Source organism: Dermacentor variabilis, chromosome 1 (assembly GCF_050947875.1).
Source record: "Dermacentor variabilis isolate Ectoservices chromosome 1, ASM5094787v1, whole genome shotgun sequence".
In the NCBI taxonomy this organism is placed as follows: domain Eukaryota; kingdom Metazoa; phylum Arthropoda; class Arachnida; order Ixodida; family Ixodidae; genus Dermacentor; species Dermacentor variabilis.
In genome coordinates, this window is record NC_134568.1 from 252,061,241 (window position 1) to 252,081,661 (window position 20,421).

The 20,421-nt window shown below is 49.7% G+C and overlaps 1 protein-coding gene across 1 annotated transcript in view; it reads right to left on the minus strand.

Annotated features, from left to right (window-relative positions):
• Positions 1-20,421, minus strand: part of LOC142560823 (protein tiptop-like) — a 470,396-nt gene that overhangs the window by 438,716 nt on the left and 11,259 nt on the right. The gene's annotated exons all lie outside the window — the stretch shown is intronic.

A 20,421-nucleotide genomic window follows, 5' to 3' on the forward strand; every position in this document is an offset into this window, starting at 1 on the left:
ATACGCAAAATAGTTTACAACACATACACACACCGCGGCTGATAATGCGCGTAGCATGTTTGCGCCCCCAAGAGATATTTCCGCGTACTGTAGTTACCGATGAACCGAAAATCTTCCGTGACGATCTTATATGAACGGACATTGCGTAAATTTCACAACGTAAGATCTAAATCATCTCGAAATCGTTCCGCAGCACGCGACAGCAATACTTTCAAGCAGCGCCGCGCCGGATTGCACAAGTCAGAGAGGAGGAAAGGCTCGCCGCGCGCCCTATCCTCCTCGCCCGATGAAAAGGTCTATATTGTAAATACAGTCTTTCTATACTCCCCACATCCCCGTAACATATTGGTGGAGGTGCTCCGTACCACGGCTGGAAAGGGAGCTCTGCAGTGGACGTCGTATCACCGTCCCCACCATGAATGACGGTGAGCACGCAGGATCAACGTCGTTGCCGCCTCCAACGTCACCGTCGCCAGCTAAGACGCTGTCCCCTTCGGTTGTAGTTGTGCAACTCAAGGATCCTGGAACTTTCTGCGGGACGTATGGCGCCGACGTTGAGGAGTGGTTGCGATGTACGAACGCATGAGTGGAATCGACAGATGGGTCCCTACGTTTATGCTAGCTAACCTGTTGTTGTACCTAAGAGGCATGGCAAATGTGTTGTATGAAAATCACGAACAGGAGCTAACCAGCTGGGACCAATGCAAAGAGATGTTGACAGAGTTGTTTGGCGAACCAGCTGGCCGTAAAATTGCCGCAAACCAGAACAAGCCTCCCATGCACAATACCCCACGGAGTCATATGTCTCATACACCCAGGACGTGCTGGCGCTTTGTCGTAAAGCCGATCACGACATGACAGAAGCTGAGAAGGTCGAGCACGTTCTGAAGGGCATTGCTGACGACGCCTTTAATCTGCTCATGTGCAAAAGCTGCTCGACAGTTGATGCTATCATAAAAGAGTGCCGACAATTCGAGCAGGCCAAAAGCCAACGCGCCTTGCAACCATTCGCCATATATACTTCCCAATACTGCCGCAGCGTCGACGTGCGAAGATCAACCCGCACAGCAGCATGCGTCGCCATCAAAGGACGTGGTGCGAATCGCTCAACGTGAACTGGATGCGATGGCGTCCGTAGTTTTCTGTTCGTGTGGCCCTGATGCTACCCACTTTTCAGTTCCCCTCGTACAAGCCACCGTTCGCCAGGAACTAGAAAAACTTTGGCTTACATTCTGTCTGTGCTGTTGCCAACCCCAGAGCCAACGAACGCCCTTCTACTGTTTTCGCTCCACCCCGACGCTTCTCTCAGCGTTATCGCAACCCGACTGAGTGGGTAGCTGCGGACGACCAGTCAATATGTTTCACCTGTCGCTGCATTGGTCATATCGTCCGATACTGTCGCAACTCATGGCCCTCAACACCTCGCACGCCGACCAACCTGAGCCTTTCTGATCGAAATGCCCGCAATGTTTCGCCCACCGCCGAGTCTAACAGCGCCGACAACTCTACTAGGAACACGTGGTACAGTCGCTCACCATCGCCGCGCGGACACCAGCCTCGTTCACCGGAAACCCGTCGCCCATATTCCCGTTCGCCGAAGCCACGTCGCCTTTCGTTCCCCGTGGCTTTCGGCCGCACCCTTTCGGAAAACTAAAAAATGCATCCCTCGGAGGTGATGCTGCATTACCTACTACTGCAGCAAATCCTCTGTCTGTGCCCACAAAAAGAAGTGTAATTGAGGTTAAAATAGACGGTGTACCTGTCCAAGCACTCGTGAACACTGGAGCCTACGTACTGTGATGGGTGCTGGACTACGCAGGCGTTTAAAGAAGGTCCTCAACCCAGCAGATGCCCGAGTGGTTCGTGTGGCCGACGGCGGCGTGCAGGTTGTTCTTGGAATGTGTACTGTGCGTTTAAGTATAGCCGGCCACCTTACTTCTGTTCTCTTTGCTGTAATCGACAACTGCCCTCACGATGTTATCCTTGGATTGGACTTTTTATCCAATGATTCTGCTCTCATCGACTGCGCAACCGGCGTTCTTCAGTTAGAACTGTCGATGCTCCGAGCGCCGCTCCACCGCACTTGTGCTCGCCTCACGATGTGCGTTTGTCACCCGAGGCAGTTGCTTACGTCACTTTGACCGCCCATGCACAGGTTCCTGACGGTGAATATGTGCTTCGCCCCATCGTCGACATGCTTTTCAACCGGAACGTTGCTGTTCCGCATACGCTGGTCACGGTTACTAATAACGACATCGTTCTACCGCTTCTGAACTTCAGCCTGTGCCCTCAAGTGCTTCCGGCCGGCATGTTCTTGGCCAGCGTTTCTCGTAGTTCCGAATTTGACATTGAGAGTCTGAATGCCGAGAGTGGTTTATTTGCGCCAATTGCAGCTCACAGCTCTGGTTCCTTAAGGGATGACTTCGCGAAAATTATTGCACCGGACCTCACCTCTGCACAGGCCACGGACATACGTCTCCTGCTCGAATCGTACAGTGACATCTTTGATTTCGGCGACAGGCCTTTAGGCCAAACATCTGTTTTTCCCCACCGTATAAGCACTGGAGACACGAATCTTATTCGTCGGCGTCCCTATCGTGTTTCACATGCTGAACGTCGAGTCATCCAATCAGAAGCGGACAAAATGCTCCGCAACGGGGTCATCGAACCATCAGCCAGCCATTGGGTTTCGCCGGTCTCACAAAAAAAAAAAAAAAAAAAAAAAAAGATGGTACCTAGCGCTTTTGCGTCGATTATCGACACTGAAACACGATCACGCGAAAAGAGGTCTACCCTATATACCACGCGTCGATGATGCCTTTGGACTGCTTGCACAGAGCTAAATACTTCTCTTCCATCGATCTTCGATCCGGCCACTGGCAGATTTCAGTTGATGAAGCGGACCGCGAGAAGACGGCCTTCATCACGCCGGATGGTTTATATCAGTTCAAAGTCATGCCCTTTGGCCGATGCAATGCTCCTGCGACATGTGAACGTATGATGGACTCTCTTCTACGAGGTATAACAGATGGACCACCTGTCTTTGTTACCTTGACGATGTTATTGTTTTTTCTCCCACGTTCGGCAGCCACCTTAACCGACTCGCTGTCATTCTTGCTGTCTTCCGAAAAGCCGGCCTCCAATTGAACTCCACGAAATGTCAATTCGGGCGCCGTCAGATTAGCGTGTTGGGACACCTCGTTGACGCATCCGGTGTACAACCAGATCCGGGAAAGGTTCGCGCCGTTCGCAGTTTCCCTGTGCCACGTTCTGCTTCTGACGTGTGCTGCTTCGTCGGCCTGTGTTCTTACTTTCGCCGTTTCGTCAAAAATTTCGCCGACGTTGCTCGGCCTTTGACAGATCTTCTAAAGACGAACACGCCATTCTCATGGGGCCCGGAGCAGGGTCACGCGTTCGCCGCTCTCATCGTGTTTCTGACCACCTCTCCCATACTTGCCCACTTTGAACCATCTGCACCGACTGAAGTCTACACTGACGCAAGCGGCCATGGAATCGGCGCTGTTCTCGCCCAACAACAGAATGGTACCGAGTGCGTGATAGCTTACGCCAGCCGCCTGCTGTCTCCTACCGAGAGAAATTACTCCATTACCGAGCGGGAGTGCTTGGCTGTAGTTTGGGCTGTCGCCAAGTTCAGGCCATATTTGTACGGCAGCACGTTTTCGGTCGTTACAGACCACCACGCACTCTGCTGGCTGTATTCCCTCCAGGACCCGACGGGACGGCTTGGTCGCTGGGCTTTGCGGCTCCAGGAATTTTCATTTATTGTCAATTACAAGTCTGGACGCCTCCACAAGGACGCTGACTGTATCTCTCGTGGATCCCCCTGATCCTGCTGCGCATGATCCGGTGACCTGCGTGATGGCTTTGACTGACATGACCGACATGCACGCTGCACAACAACGCGACGAATCCTTACAGTCCATCATCGCTGGAGTGAAATCTGGCAGCACCGACGGCCCGTGCCCCATGTTCGTGCTGCACGACGGCATCCTCTACCGCCGCAATATCAACCCTGACGGCCCTGAGTTGCTCCTTGTCCTTCCTCGTCATCTGCGACCCGTCGCTCTCGAACAACTTCCCGATGCTCCGACGGCGGGACACCTTGGAGTTTTGCGTACATACGACCGCGTACGACGTCGGTTCTTCTATAGCCGGGTCTCTACCGCTCTGTGCGTCGTTACGTCGCAACTTGCGCATTGGGTCAGGGCCGGAAGAAACCTACCCTGCCACCTGTCGGACGACTCCATCCAATTGAAGTTCCATCTGAACCTTTCTTTCGCGTAGGCCTTGACCTGCTTGGCCCTTTTCCGACGACGACTAGGCGGAATAAGTGGATCGCATCGCTACCGATTACGCGACATGCTACTCGATCACAAAGGCGTTTCCAACTATAGTTACGCAACAGACATCGCCGATTTTCTCCTCCGCGACGTCATTCTCCACCGCGGTGCACCTCGATAGTTTTACACACCGCAGCCGCTCGTTCTTGTCTCGAATTGTCGACGACCTCCTCCGCTTTCGTGCCACTAAGCACAAGCTCTCCACCGCCTACCACCCACAAACGAACGGTCTTACGGACCGTCTCGACCGAACACTCGCAGAGATCCTGTCGATGTACGTCTTCAACGATCACCGCGACTGGGACGTCACGCTGGCTAACGTAACATTCCCGTATAACTCGTCCGGACATGATACCGCAGCATATTCACCGTTTTATCTTTCGTATGGTCGCGACCCCACGTTGTCGTTTGACACCATCCTACCTTCTGTGCCATGTATTGCAAATGAGTACGCTCGTGAAGTCATCGATCGCGTTCACATGGCGCATCAAGTCGCCCGATCTCGTTTGTTAGCCTCGCAGCATGTACAAAAAGAGCGTTATGACCGGTGCCATCGCGATGTTAAGTTCGCCCCAAGTGCTTGGGAGCTCCTTTGGTCACCATGTCGTCGGGTCGGCCTCTCCAAGAAGCTTCTCTCTCGCTACACAGGGCCTTATGAAGTCCAACGTCAAGTCAACGACGTCAATTGCGAGATTTCGCTGTTGCAGTTTAATCCATCCGCAAGTCCGACGCCTTTTGACGTTGTGCACGTTTCGCGGCTGAAGCCATACTTCGCTCGCAATTCTTCGCTTACCATGTGCCGAGACAGCGCTTCAGCACCCGGGGGTCCTGTTACGGAAGGATAAAAGAAGAGGAAGGAAGAAGATCGCGAGACGCTGGCTGCTGCGTGTTGTTGCTGGTCGGCCATTTTTAACTAAGCTGACTCTGCTTCTGTATATATTGTAAATACAGTCTTTCTATACTCCCAACATCCCCGTAACAATATGGGTCACATATACTCGCCTTCTGTGAGTGTGGGTCTTTAGCGTAGTCGGTAAGACACTGCTTCTGCGCGTGTGGTCGTATTGAAACTCACCACCACCAACGTTTTTCTCTTCTAATTTGTTTCGTTTATACATTATTTTCGTTATGGCGATTCGTCTTATACGTGACAGAGGGACGGACGAGCTTCCTCGTTTCGAATTACTTGTGCGCTGCGTACTGGAGTTTAGGATAAAGATTTATCTTAAAGCTTATATTCATGCCTGCACATCAGATTGCCCACAGTGAAAAGCTTCGCGCCTTCTGGGGCAATAGTAGCCTATAAACGTGCATTGCACATTCAGCAACGCCAAAAAGGTTTTCATTTGGCGCAGGAACTCCCCGCCTGCCAACCATAAACGCACAAAACAAACTGATAACCAAACAAAGCCTGGCGGTAAACTGCGCCTCGCCACAGCGTCACAGAACTGCAACGAACGGGCCACGCACACAGCGGCCAGTAGCCATCAAGTCCAAGCGCTGCGGCTACGTATACGCGCCGGCTAACGCCGGTCCTCCATCACCGATCTGGGCTAATAATAATAAATAAAATTAAATTCTGAGTTCTCACGTGCCAAAATCAGGATCTGATTTATGATGCACGCTGTAGTGGGGGACTCCGGATAAATTTTGACCACATAGAGTTATTTGACGCGCACCCAGTGCAGGGTACACGATCATTTTTCCATTTCGCCCCCATCCAAATGGGGCCGCTCCAGGCGGGAGTCGAACCGGCCACGTTGCGAGTAGTAGTGCAACGCCACAGCCACTTGGTCAGTTGTGACAGGCGGAAAAACCGTATTTTTTTAATCAATTGCACCGAACTGGATTAGGTTTGTTACAATCAAAAGAGAAAAAGAAAATATATTCAGGGAAAACAGGGAGAAGGCGGGAGATGCGAATTCAAGACGATGAGCAAAACGAGAACAAGGTGAGAATAAGGCTCCTGCTTTCACCTTATTCTCGTTTTGCTCAAAAAAAGATGTTAAGAAACACAAGTCTACCGACTGCAGGGACTAGATGCTTGATATAGGTTATAAATTTTACCAACATTTTTTGAAAATCGCCCCAGCTATTTGTCCACTTTCGATACTGCAACAATAGTTTACAATACTGCAACATGTTTTTTTCTTCTTCGTTTCCCTTTTGTTTTTTAAGGCCTGTCGATTGGGAGAATATATGTAAAATCTACGAGACATTACATGAAAATTTTGCTCGCTACAGTCGGTACAATTCCCTCCTTCTTCCTTAAATGCAACACATTTCATGGAATTGGCCCAGCGGTTGCTTAAGAAGAGACATTGTGCGTTTCACTTGTACGAGTATTTAAAGTGGAATTGACCCCAAGGCAAAGCTTCCCCTTAACGTAAAACCTACAGCTCCGCTCTCATTAGGCCAGGCGAAAGCAGAGGGACTGCTCAGCTGCACGGGCGTAGATGGTGGGGGAGTCTGATCGAAACATAGAACAGGGAAGAGGCGTGTTGATGCGCTCTCAAATGTGTTTGCCTACGAAATTTTCTGCGCAACCTAAGTGTACCAAGCCATATGTCAGAACAAGTTCCGGCAGGATAAGTGCAAGGTATGTGTGTGTGGGGGGGGGGGGGGGTGGAGGAGGGGACGACGATTACTACATAGCTGTGGACAGTCATACCGACCGGACAGAAAAGTAACACATCTAGTGGCACTACAGCGGTAGACCAAGAACCCATTCAGCCTTGACGCCCGCCTTCGTTCGGTGGTGTGCCGGCCCCAGGTGCTACATATGATGGCGCGTGTTGCGTTAAATGCATTCCACGCCGGCGGCGCGCCCCGACACGAAATTGGCGCGAGCTGTCGGCGCTCCGGTCGCGCGCGCCGAGACACTTCTACGCGACGGCACCAGCGGGCGCCGCGGGCAGCAAGCTGGAGAGCGAGGGGGGCGGGATGAGCGACGCCCCCGGCGCACGTGACTGGGCGGGACTGGCGACCGGCCGGCAACGCCGCGCTCTCGGCGCGCACGTGGGCGCAGCGAAAGCGCGCCAGGATTCAACTCGAGCGCGGCGCCCGGGTTCAGCGCCCACGTGTGGCGCGGACTGCGAGCCTCGCCGCGCTGGGCTCCCCTCGGGCCACGAGCGCTGCAGGTTCGGAAGGATGCCGCGGTGGAAGTGGCGCGTACGGTTCGGTGAACCCCAACAATGGCTGCACACAGGCAATCGAGACGCAAAAGCAAGGACGAGCGGTTCCTACACAAGATTTGGAAGCCAAGCGCTGACAATGCAGGCCTCCTCAGAACGTTTAAGATTTTCCTCTTTCATATCTAGCGCTACCATTTGGCGGATTCTTCAGTTGAATTTTGAATCGCATTTACACGGTGTGTCAATGAAAAGCGCCCGCTCCTGGCCACAATTTTATTTTCTTTACGTCTTTCTTTTTTTTTTCTACCTTCTGAGTGAGTTTTGAACAGTACAGAGGTTTAAAATATCTCCAACCATGGATATGGAACCGTAACCGGCGTTTCCATGAAAATTGCTCCTCCGCTCGTCCGTCCCTTCGCGCCCGGAAAACTTAGCACTTTATCACGCAACCCAGGCACCCGCCAGACTCGGGTGGCAGCGAGTGTGCTTATGAACACGCCCAAAACAAGCAGGCACCTCACTGCAGACAACTCGGTATAGAAATACAACGGTGCTCCAGATGTATGGAGATAGAAGCCGCTGGCTTGATACGGGTACCACACAGTGCAAGGGCCTCCGGCAGGCCTCGGCTCTACACTGTCACTATTACAGTGCGGAATTTTTCACAAAGAGAACTATCAAAGTTCAGGAGGTTTAATTTTTCACTCCCCCCCCTTTTCCACAGACAGCAGAGGCCCTTGAGAGTAATCGGCCCATCCTTCTTGCGCACGCACATCGCGAATATATGGCTGTCGCCAAGAGCTGCGTGAAGCTGCTGCCGCACAAATACCAAACAAGTTCGTTTTGCCTACATACCATATCCGTGAACAAAAACGCTAACAATCCAAAATGTCGCAACCATGCATGACCCGAATCGCTGCATCGTGCATATCTCCGCTCGCTCGTGTGTATACACATTGGGCGTTGCAACATTCATTCCGCACAATTCAAAGTACACAGCTCGCCGATTCATGCACCGGCTGCAAATTATCCAGGCGATGGAGCGGGAGATATACCGCATGTGTGAGACAGCACTAATTTTTCACCTACCTGCTCTTTTCTCTCTCTCTCTCTCTCTCTCTTGTGCTGATAGTGGTTTAATGACAAAACTTCAATTCTAATCTCCAATTCAAATTACATCTTTCCCTTCGAGGCTATAGTATTATTGCTTTCGCGACGGGATAGGAGCGGAACCTGTTTTCTTCCGGTGTATCACATACAGGAGCGTGTACGGAGACTTGCTCGCCAATCTCTCTAGACAACATTAATCAACGGGGACAACGAATAACGCAAGGAAAAAAAACAAATAAAGCGGGCTAAGAGCGCTGTGACACGCGAGCTTCTTCTGCAGCAGCCTGCAGTACGCAGGGACGTTCATGCACAACGTAACGCATCGAACAGGTTGTGCGCGAAACGCACCATGGCGTGCATACATCCGCATGCTCGACCTGCTTTGCCGTTCGCGAAAGTGAGCATGGGCGTGCTCGGTGCCACATCACCGAAGAAGTTGCCTTGAATGCCCCGTTAGACACCTGTTATGCACAGCCGCATTGCGGTGATTAATAGACTGCGAAAACGCCTATGCGAAATCGACATTCAGAGTTCTGCGCAGGCTCTCCAGTCTTCCTATATCAGCAGTGAGTGAATGGTGAAGCAGAGAGAGAGAAAGAGAGGTTCCCGTGTCGGTTCCATATCAGTTACGCTTTTCCATTGTATACCCACGATTCAGTCGTGCGCCCTGATCGACAATACATACATTTTGAAAGGGAAAAATTGTCAAGCAGACGGTATGACGCAACAAAGGAAACCCGAATGGGTTTCTCAGAAGGCTTTGTATACGTGAAGAAAAAAAAATGGTCCCGGGTTCGCTCCCCGTACCAGGATGAATTTTCTTCAACTACGACATTTACAGATAAGTTCAGATGGGCTTACTTCAGTAGCTTCGTGCGCCTCACATGTGGCTGACAATTTTTAATGCATTCTCCGAGTGCAACCCCTACTCGAATGGGCGGGCGGTGTATCTCGCCATTGAAGTGGGCAGATTCCGGTGATAGTGCAGTCTAAAATTATGTGTCACAAGCGCTACTGAGTATGTGTCATTGGGGCGACTGCATGGGTATCTGCACAGCGGGCAGCACACTGTAGCATGTAATCTTTACATACTCGTTCGCTATACATCATTTACATTATTCATACAACCGTTGTCTACATATCACGAATGTTTCGAATTACGCAGGCGTCAACTACAGTTGACGTCACCAAAATTTTCCCTCTCATGAAAATTTCTCCGCCTTGCGAATTTACCGCAGAACTGATTTGCCAAAACATGTATATTTTGACTGAATTACCCGCTGAATCACACGCGTAACGCATCGACTGTGACGCGACGTGAGCGCTCATTTATGTTCACGGCCGGAGCGAGTTTCAATGGTATCGGAACTGCGGACTTAACTATACATAGAATGACCACAAAGAGCACCCCATCACTCCCCCTCACTTTTGGCTACGCTCATTTTACATTTGAAGGACCATTCTCAGATGCTCCAACAAGGAGCCTTACACCTCTACAGCGAAGACAGAGCGCGGTGTAGCTTGCGCTTATAAGTTTCTTAATTCCACTGGTAGAACGGGATACAATTACCAGTAGCTTATCAACTTATAACTAGAGGGGTTTCCTTGCTCTTACATCAAGTTAAACATCATTACACCGCTTCTAACCAACTTTGTCCCCATAGACACGGAATAGAAACTGAAACCAGAGCACCAGCAGCACCCACGTGTGCGCAAAGCACTGGCAGTTTCCGCTGCTTTTCTTCGTTTCCTCCTCCCCCCTCCCCTCCTTTCTTTCAAAGTGCTTCGCACATTGGCGCGGCACATTCTCCACTGCGAGCCTTGTAGCTAAGTCGTCGAGTCGACTAAACTCAAGGACGCAAACTCAATCCTTGTATAGATCGGCTCTGACGGCGGCGTTTTTGATGGAGGGCAATACGCAGACACGGCCTTATATATAAGTTGTGATTTCGGTGCTCGGTAAGGAGCCTCGGGCAAGCTAAGCGCAGCATCACTCACAGCCATAGTGTTGCTTAGGCGCGTTAAACGCTCTATAACCGCGAGAAAGCAATAAAAATCTCGAGGTCACTTCCTGCGATCTCTCGAACGCATTAACGAGAAGCTTTTCTAGTCCCTTTGGACAGTAAAGCAGTAAGATAATAGTGATAATGGCGCACTGCACGGTTGCGAAAACATACTTGGCGATTTTCCTATTTTATCCGGCGCCTCTTGCGCGCTATTATTCATACAGCGCATTGCTCACCCGCAGCGCCGGCACATGTGAATGGTCACGTCACAGGAGCTCTGATACAGGTAACTGTACTAGGGTGCCCGTATTTTTGAATGTCTTGTTACCTATCGCCACGCTATCATGGTCCTAAAGAACTACTACTCGGCTCTCTTATCGCGTATACAGCTGCAGCTCTAATTGTCGGCAGTAAAAGAATAAATGCAGTTCATATTACCCCATCGCCAAACTTTCATCATTCGCAAAGGATCTAAGGTCCCTGCTTGCTTGTGTAACGGCTCCTTGTCTTATTTAATGCGAAATCACCAGTTGAGGAATTTGGAGATCACCTATGTACTCATTCTGCATGCGTAAGCAAAATGGAAGTCGCGGTGATGCTATTTCTGTGGAGCTATAGTCACCTGGGGACCGAATCTCGGTACTGTCGCCTCCAATTTGCTTGATTATGTCGTCGAGAGGTGTGACGGATTTTGAAACGGTTTCAAAGGTAGCCCCTTGACGAGTGGGCGGGGATTAGAAAAGAATTTGGATGCGCTAGCGCTGCTATGATGATGCGCACTGCTATGATGACGGCTACTATTATGATAAGCGCAGAGCCTACTACATAGATATACAACAATCCCAACATCGGAGGCAACACGTTCTGTAGTGCGTTAAAAACCAGGACGGGCGATATGCACATTCACAACGTGCATAAAACCGCGCAAGAAAACTATATTCTGGACAGTTCTTCCTTTAAAAGACAGAAAGTCAGACTCGACTCTCGCCACCAAAGAGAGAGAGAGTGAGAGAGCGCAATAGAGAGACGGATATTAAGAAGGCGAGTCTCACAACCTGAGCGCGCGCGTATTTTCATTCTGATAGTCAGGTAAACTCGCTCGATCTGCTTGTCTTGCCGTTATGAACTGAGTAGAGGCGCCAAGCTCCTCACTTCCTAGTTTTTCTTTTTTTTGTTAAAAAGAGAAAACGAAAAAGAGGGGTCCTTCTCACGTTCTCATATGTTAATTATGCGCACTGCGGTCAGAAGGCCCGACATCTTCTGCCGGGAATGTGTAACGCGAACCTACTCAGGTCAAACGAAAAAAAAAAGAAAGGAGAAGGCACAGCCCGTGCAGCCTCGCACGACAGAGCAAATAAAGAGAACATGGGGCGCTGAATGCGGCGACAGTTGTTCCTCGTGCGTCAAATCGCAGGGCTCGCGCTGTTCGAGGTACGACCGAGCCTCGCTCGGAGTCCAGTGCTCACGGCGACGCTTCCTCGCGCAGCCACGGCGGGGGCGCGGACGTGAGGCGCATCACAGAGAGGGCCACCGCGCTCACAGGAAGCAAAAGCGCGCACGACGCCAGGTGGCACGTCTCCATGGCGTTATGGACCGACTGCGTCGCGGGGACGGGGGTCGTTTACGGACAGATAGGCAGCCACAACAGCTGCCCGCTGCCACCACCGCGAAGACCAGCGCGCGCGTCTTCATTTATCCTCTTCGCGCAGAGCGAAACGCGACAGAAGAACCGCCAGCGCCGAAGCTTCCTGTATATGCGCGCGACGCAAAACGCGCTCCAGAAGATACGCCGGCCAGTTGTTTCCCAGCGAGCCGCGTCCGCTTTAATCAGCAGTCATTCCTCGTTCGGCGATTTCGTCCAACGTATACACGCGCGGCGAGCGAATGAATACGCACGAGGAGTATAACGAGCGGCAAAAAGAAGCAAAGAAAAAAGCACGGAGGGAACATGAATATGGTCGAAGCCCGGTTGAGTGCCGGTTTAACGAAATACAGCGTCGGCTGCGGGAGCAAGTGGAAACACGACAGTTTCCCTTCGGACAAGCCTTCTCCCGCTGCAGCTTAGGTCGATGCCGCCATACCACTGATAAGACGACCTCGCAATAGGAAGCGCCCCACCGACCGGTTAACTAGACAGGCAGAGCGTCTTGTAGGCGTTCTTCATTTTCTTTTCTTTTATCCGCTCCTGTGGGAATCAAGATGGCAGTATCGGCGAAAGGCTATGAGTATAAGTATATATATTCTACAGGCACGCTGCTTCGCAAGTATATCAGACGCAGGACGTTTTCGTTGTTTCGAACGTTCGGTTTAGGCTCACCGGAAACTAACGTAGTAGGATCTCAATGATGGAGGCTTCTTGAGACCCACTAAAATAATCGTACTATCCATATAAATCACACAGCCACAACGCCAAAGCGAATGTAAGACATTCTTGTTTGTTTATGGCGATTCCTTTCGGATGAAGAAATCATTCTTGGCTTTCCGGATCACTCTTCCTTCAACATAGCCAAGGAAACCATCTTGAAATGCGTAACACTTCACTCTCTTTGCCTATAACCTTCGTTTCCAGTGCTCACGTGCGACGCGCAGTGAACACTCTTCAAGTGCGCAGGTATGTGCTAAGATCACGGAAGACGAATAATTCAAACTCTTGTTTAGAACTGAGGTTGAACAGCGCGAAAAAAACAAGAACACGAGCAAGCAAATACCACAGACAAGCGCTGACTGCCAATTGGAAGTTTATTTGAAATTCTCCAGCCAGATTATACCTTTTTGCAGCATAGGCATGCGTACACTGCAGTCGCAAAAACATCTGCAAATCAGCAATATCATAATCTTTCATCCGCAGACAAGTCAGCGCTTGTTTGTGGTATTTGTTTCCTCGTGTTCTTGTTCTTTCGCGCTGTTCAACCTCAGTTCTAAATATGAACCGAATAGCCCTCATCAAGATCTTACTACTCAAACTCCTGCTTCGTATCACTCTGTACACCGCAGCTGGGCACCCATGACCGTGAGAGGTCTTGCGCGGCGGCTCGGAAATTCGTATCACACATCACGGCCCGGAAGAGCCCCGTTCGAGTCATCCTGAAACAGCACATTGTACTTAGTGAATTCTGGCTGGGACTTTCGAGAATTCGAATGACGCCGAAATTCGGAGCAACCGTGGCCGTGTCACCGATATTTGAGTGTAATACAGTTACTTCTGTACTTGGTTGCGTGTGGAAGACCGCGAACCAAACGACCAGGTGGCGTGTCTTCAAGCGGCGCAGTACACAGTATTTAGTCGAACCAGCTGCCGCCCTAGCTGCCCCTTTCTCGAAGCCACTATGCTATTTTTTTTTTCAGTATATGTAGAGCTGCCGGTTGAGACTTAAACTTTCCATCTCTCTCAGACATCCACATGCAGTGACTCACTCCCTCTTCGAGAGAGTCACGCGAGGAAAGTACCGTTTCGCAACTGCGTGTCATATTTCAAGTGGCAACTTAGAATATTCACACAAACAAGGGGACCAGATCAACTTCTGCTTCGTCTGATACCGGCGAAAAGGTGAAAAACATTCCTCGGAAGTTTTTTTCAGTTACACCTCTTCGTTCGTCACCTGCGTCTACCTGGCCAGTATTCTAGTAGAATACTACTCCCCAGCTCACAGCGCCGAAAGGATTCGCGTGGTTTCTCCCTTCTGGCGCTTAAATATCACAGGACAAGGAGCCCTCTAGGATCTCATGTTCCCTTCGGGCCCACGGGCACCACGCACTAGAGCATAAGAGGCGCTCCTCGACTCCGCCGAGGACGCCCATGTTTCCGTCTAAGTCTAGGACCACACGAAGCCTATACCCACATTAAAGGACAGCGCTGGATAAACGTTCACTCATCCTGTCCTCCTGTCCGTGGTTTACTCACGCCATCGAGCCCCACATCCAACTCATTCCCCCGGGAGCGCGGTTGAGCTGTCCGCCATTGTACGAGACAGTTACTGCGGTTTTCCTCTAACGACAGCCGCTTTTTTTTCTTCTTCCACCCCTTTTCATACGGGCCGCTGTTTTTTTATGAGATTTCCCGTCACCCATTCTATAGCTCGTCTTGGTGTTAAAATTTCCCATAATACCGTGTTGCCCACTCCTCTTGGGCACAGCTCGTATGCTCCTTCCACCAGAAAAATCCTACTGCACCATCGACACTAAAAGTTCGGAGTCATCAGGCGCATATCGTTGCATGTTGAAAGCTACGCCTCCGCCTACCCCCTTCACACACGCACCATGTATATAGCACGTAAAAACTGTAATGTACCCTGACCGTATAGAAGCGTGCCTAACCGGCCAAAATTAATCCGGAGCCCTCCACTACGGCGCCTCTCATAGCACTGATGTTGCTTTCGGACACGCAATAACAGGTGGCGGTATTGCGTGTGTAACAAGATATATATTCAGCTGTTGTCAAATAAAGATGCTAAACTAAAAATGCTAGTTGTTCTCAACTATAGACATGCGTGATAATGTGTTCTGGCCGAAAATGTTAGAAACAAGATAACATTGCAACCTTCTTTGTCCAAGATGACAGAGACTCCAACTCTCTCATATATACACACTTCATTTTTCTGTGTATTTTTTTAGCGTGCTATACGGTGTGCTGCACAGGAGTTGGTCACGCTGAAAGCGACGCGTATACAGCCCCGGCCATTAGCGCGCCTTCACTTAACAGACGGTAGTGGCAGCGAATACACACAATGCCGCCAATGTATATTGCTTAGCTTCACATTCTTTGTTAGTCTCACTCACCGTAAGAAACAAAATTTGTCAGCAAATTTGTCTCAGTTGCTCATAGCTCTCTCTATCTGTTCCGAACTTTATGCGTGGAGAGTAGCTTGAAGGACCCATAATTGATGATGTGGATATTCAGTTAGTAAACACAATTACACGGTTCGTCCTGTGGCCTGCTTACGTGTGATGGCAGTCTTAATGAGCTAATATTAGACCTACAATTTCCGTCAAGATGCTGAGTTCATAGTGCTGAGCTTTCTTTTTCTTGGATATACTGCCTTTGTATCCAGAGCTTGTTTTCCTGCATATACTGACTCTGTAGCCAGCGGGTCGGGCAAATACCATATAGGGAACACTCTGTTCAGTGCTCTGAACACTCTGAACACTCTGTGCGAAACAAATATGTGCTCACCGTGTCGATTGACGTCCTTGAGTTGACGGCGATAAAAAGCGACCCGTGAATCACGCAGAATAAGTTCTTGAAGGCACTTTCTTCACGAAGAAGGCCTAAGCGCATTTAACTATCTATGTTATGACGTGCAGCAACTCTTGCTATAATGAGAGAGAGAGAGAGAGAGAGAGAGAGAGAGAGAGAGAGAGATCCTCCCGTCGTTGAACGTTGCAGCGATCTCGCTGTGTGTATGTCGCTGTGTGGCTCGACGATTATGTTATGAAAAATTACGCAGTGTACAAGCTCTTAGTACATGCGCTACTTGTTTTTGCGCAGTATATCTCCTCGTTTTTGCAACAAGTCTACCGGCCTAGTTACTGCAACGACCGTTACTGTAGCTGGATGCAGGTTTCTGACAACCTACAGGAACATATGTGAAGGTAGATTTAAAGCTTCTATTAATAAATACTTTGGCGTTTGCTTTTAGGAGTGTTCTCCTCGTACAGGTTAGCCAACAGGAACAATATCTGAAGAAATAAAACGAAGGACACCGACCAACATAGAAGTGCTAAAAAATGAAAGAAAGCTAAAAGACGTTTCGGCTTCGCTACGGAAGCCTTGTTCACAATGGGATGACGGAAGGTTCATGGAAGCTTATGTATGCTTTAGAACGTGACGTAAGCAGCGCATGTATGACGGGGGGAGGGTTCCCTCATTTCGATTAAGCGTGTGACGTGTTTTTTGTATCTCCAGTGATTCCAGATACAGACGCGATTTTTGGTTTCTTTCTTGGCCGATGATTCTCGAGCGATCCCAGTCGATATTGTGGCCCGTTGCATCCGTGTGCTCGGCAAGGGCATTCGACACTGTACGCTTCTTTTCGACATCTTTCTGATGCTGCCTCAGTCTCTGTTTGAAGTTGCTCGATTCACCGATGTATGCGTAGTCGCAATCTGCGCAGGGTATCTTATAGACCACGCCGGGAAACGATTCTCTCGGAAGCCTGTCCTTACCGCCGACGAGCGCTTGCCTCAGCTTACATACGGGCACGTGCGCCACCTCAACGTCATAACTGCGTAGAACGCGAGACAAGGTTTCGCTTATCCCTGGAACGTAAGGTATGGCAGCACGCTTTCTTGGTCGGGGATTGGTCGGACGAGCAGGATTGGACAGACGGTGCTCCACAGCAGTCAAAAAGGATGTGGGGTAGCCGCTTGCCGAGAGATCACCTCGCACGTGGTCCAAGTCAGTGGAACGGCTTTCTGCTGTGGTGCAAATGCGGTTCGTACGGTTGAGCAGTGAGGCAGCAACCGACCTTTCGACATCTTTCTGATGCTGCCTCAGTCTCTGTTTGAAGTTACTTCAAACAGAGACTGAGGCAGCATCAGAAAGATGTCGAAAAGAAGCGTACAGTGTCGAATGCCCTTGCCGAGCACACGGATGCAACGGGCCACAATATCGACTGGGATCGCTCGAGAATCATCGGCCAAGAAAGAAACCAAAAATCGCGTCTGTATCTGGAATCACTGGAGATACAAAAAACACGTCACACGCTTAATCGAAATGAGGGAACCCTCCCCCCGTCATACATGCGCTGCTTACGTCACGTTCTAAAGCATACATAAGCTTCCATGAACCTTCCGTCATCCCATTGTGAACAAGGCTTCCGTAGCGAAGCCGAAACGTCTTTTAGCTTTCTTTCATTTTTTAGCACTTCTATGTTGGTCGGTGTCCTTCGTTTTATTTCTTCAATGCTTCATCCCGACCAGACGGGCTTCCGTCGAACCCTCGATTTCAGGAACAATATCTGGTTGACTTCTACGCCTTTCTCCAACTTTTTTATTTCTCGATTTCGCTATTGAGGAGCAGACGTATAAGTATAAAACAAACAACGGCACAAAACAGCCTTCTACAGGCACTGGAACTTATGTATGTGCCGGCGTCAAAAGCGCTCTTTATAGTGGTCCGTATACATTCAGTGCTTCCACGACGCCACCCATGACACATTTTCTTATAAACATCACATTCATGTTACTTCCGCGAAAAACGGATTTAGTTTTGACCTTGCGGCTGACTAAAACTCTCCCTATGAAAACAATGGGCACGCAAGTTGCAAAATGCACGCTGCAGTGCACCACTATTTCCTGCCAACATTGCATTCATGGAAAAGCCACCCCACGGTTGTCCGCGTTACGTTACAGTAGAGTACCTCGTGTACCTTCCCGCACATAAGAGGCAAGCGTTTTGCGGTCGTAATGCCTATGCTGTTGGTTTTTGGCCAGCGTTCCTTTTCTTACTGGCGCTGCCCACCGGTTTGCCATATGCCCCGACGAGTACATACATAAAAAAGAGGCGCGGATATTTGCCCAAGTAAGGTATATTTATGGGCCCGCCGGAAGGTGCTTGCCGGCATGCACCAATCGGAAGGTCGCGACTCCGGAGGCTTCACCGATGCCAGCGATGCAGACGCGAACGACCGGCCAAATATTGTGGCGAAGCGCGACAGTGTCGCTGCGTGTCACTCACAGACAATTTTGTCGTACTAGACCGCGAGTTGTAGAAGCGTGACGGAATTTAGTGCCGACCACGCCGACGAAACGAGTCGGCCGAGCGTCGCTCGACCGGTCTTCGTGCATGCGATCTGACTGCCGCTCAACCAAAACATAGCACCGATAACGCGATTGCCGCAACGTTGGGTTTCTCTTACTTCTATGCACGCGATATTTGGCACTGCTCAAAAGAAACGGAAACGTGCTTTCAAAGTTCAAATGCACGAACTTCAACAATCGCCAGCCGCCACATCAATTTTGAGCCGTTGTTTCCGTTCAGCGGAGGGTATGTCACCACAGCCGCCGATTTGGTAACCACGCTACTGGCGTATCTGAGCTAAAGGTTAAGCGATTTGAAATCAACTATACCCTTCCCTTTGCACGCTGTCCACATGAAGCGGGAAGCGCCGACACAGTGTTGAGCCAACATCTGAATGCATCACCGTTCTCGAAGGCTGCCTGCCACACTCTCCGGCGCTCGTCCGAGTGACATGTGAATGTAATTATTTATTTATGTATTTATTTATTTATTTGCTCATATATTTATTCAAAATACCCTTAAAGGCCCTCCAGAAGAGAGTAGTACATGGGGGGGGGGGGCACACAAGCATATTACTGTCATAACGATTTGTGAGAAAAACGCAACAAACGCGACAAAATACGCACACACAACAATCTGCAGTAAAATCAACATTAAGATAAAACCAAATTAGCACGAAATTATAAGAAATTTGAAAATTGAAACACCTACAATTCAGAATAAATAAAAGTCCCTCGAAAGAGGATAACTGGAGAACAAAATCGGACGGATAGCAAAGGTAACACAGGAACCCAATATACAGTATGACTAATAAAAAAAGGTAGCGTTTCATATTGCACAGAGACGCCACATTCTGACATAGGAAAGCAGCATTTGTTGAAATTCCTCGGGGGGTACCTCAGTAGCAATGTCTGATGGTAGGTTATTCCAATAAAGTATGGTTCTGGGTATAAATGATTGCGCGTAAATATCTGAGTGACGCATTGGTCGTTTGATTTTGAAAGGGTGATCTTGACGAGGCAAAATGACAGAGGGTGACTGAAACAAGTCATCATGCAAACGCTCGTGATGATAAAGTTTATGACAGAGTGATAGGCGCGCGTGTTTCCGTGGTAGTGATAGGGGATCCAATCCGGCACGATTTTTTAAAGCTGTAACACTGCAGTACAGGGAATAGTTCGAAAAGATAAGACGAGCAGCACGGCTTTGCAAGAATTCAAGGTTACGTACGATGTAGTCCTGGTTCGGATCCCAGATGGCACATGCATGCTCAATTTTAGTTATGATTAATATGTTGTGGTAATAATAAATAATGTGGTAATGTGGCACAGATGAGCATTTGTGCCCTCTGTCATACTTACACGGCATTTAATTCCCGAGACCCATTGTTTGCGTCTGGCGCCAAGCGGGCAACAAATGGCGAACCCATCGATACAGCTGCGTAAACAAGCGCCGTGCTCACCTATGAGAAGCGTCAGTACTGACATCTGAGTTTACGAGAGAAAACTACAAGCTTTATAAATTAGAGATCAAGCGTGCGTAGTTTTGTCCAGTAATACTGCATCGAACGTGTAAATTGCAAGATGGTGAAGATTGAACCAGGCAGTAATAGCGCGCACTCCCGGTCGCCATTTTCGAAATGTTCGCGGTCATTAATACTGGCAGGTCTGTGAGTGCATGATGAGACGGTACTGATATGCGCAGATCGGAGTGTTTTGATATGTTTTGACAATTTATGTCCGTACTGAGCGGGTTCCGCTTCAGTCGAGCGCACCCCCCCCCCCCCCCCCCCCCCCATATCCCGATTACATCTACAGCGAACTTTCGGCTCTCCGACGAACAGTTTCTCTATATATATATACACCCAAAATATTTCGCAAGGCGTCTATATGAGACAACTGTCCACTTATAACGACCTGGCGCTCTGCTCGGTTCGCTTACAAGGAACGGAATAAACCATGGCGCGACAGCGTCTACACGAGTCGGGGAAGGGGAGAAGGCTGCATGGCGCCTCACTTCGTGGCTCGCGAATGCGCTGCCGCATTCGTGGCGTCACACAGGCAATCACGGCC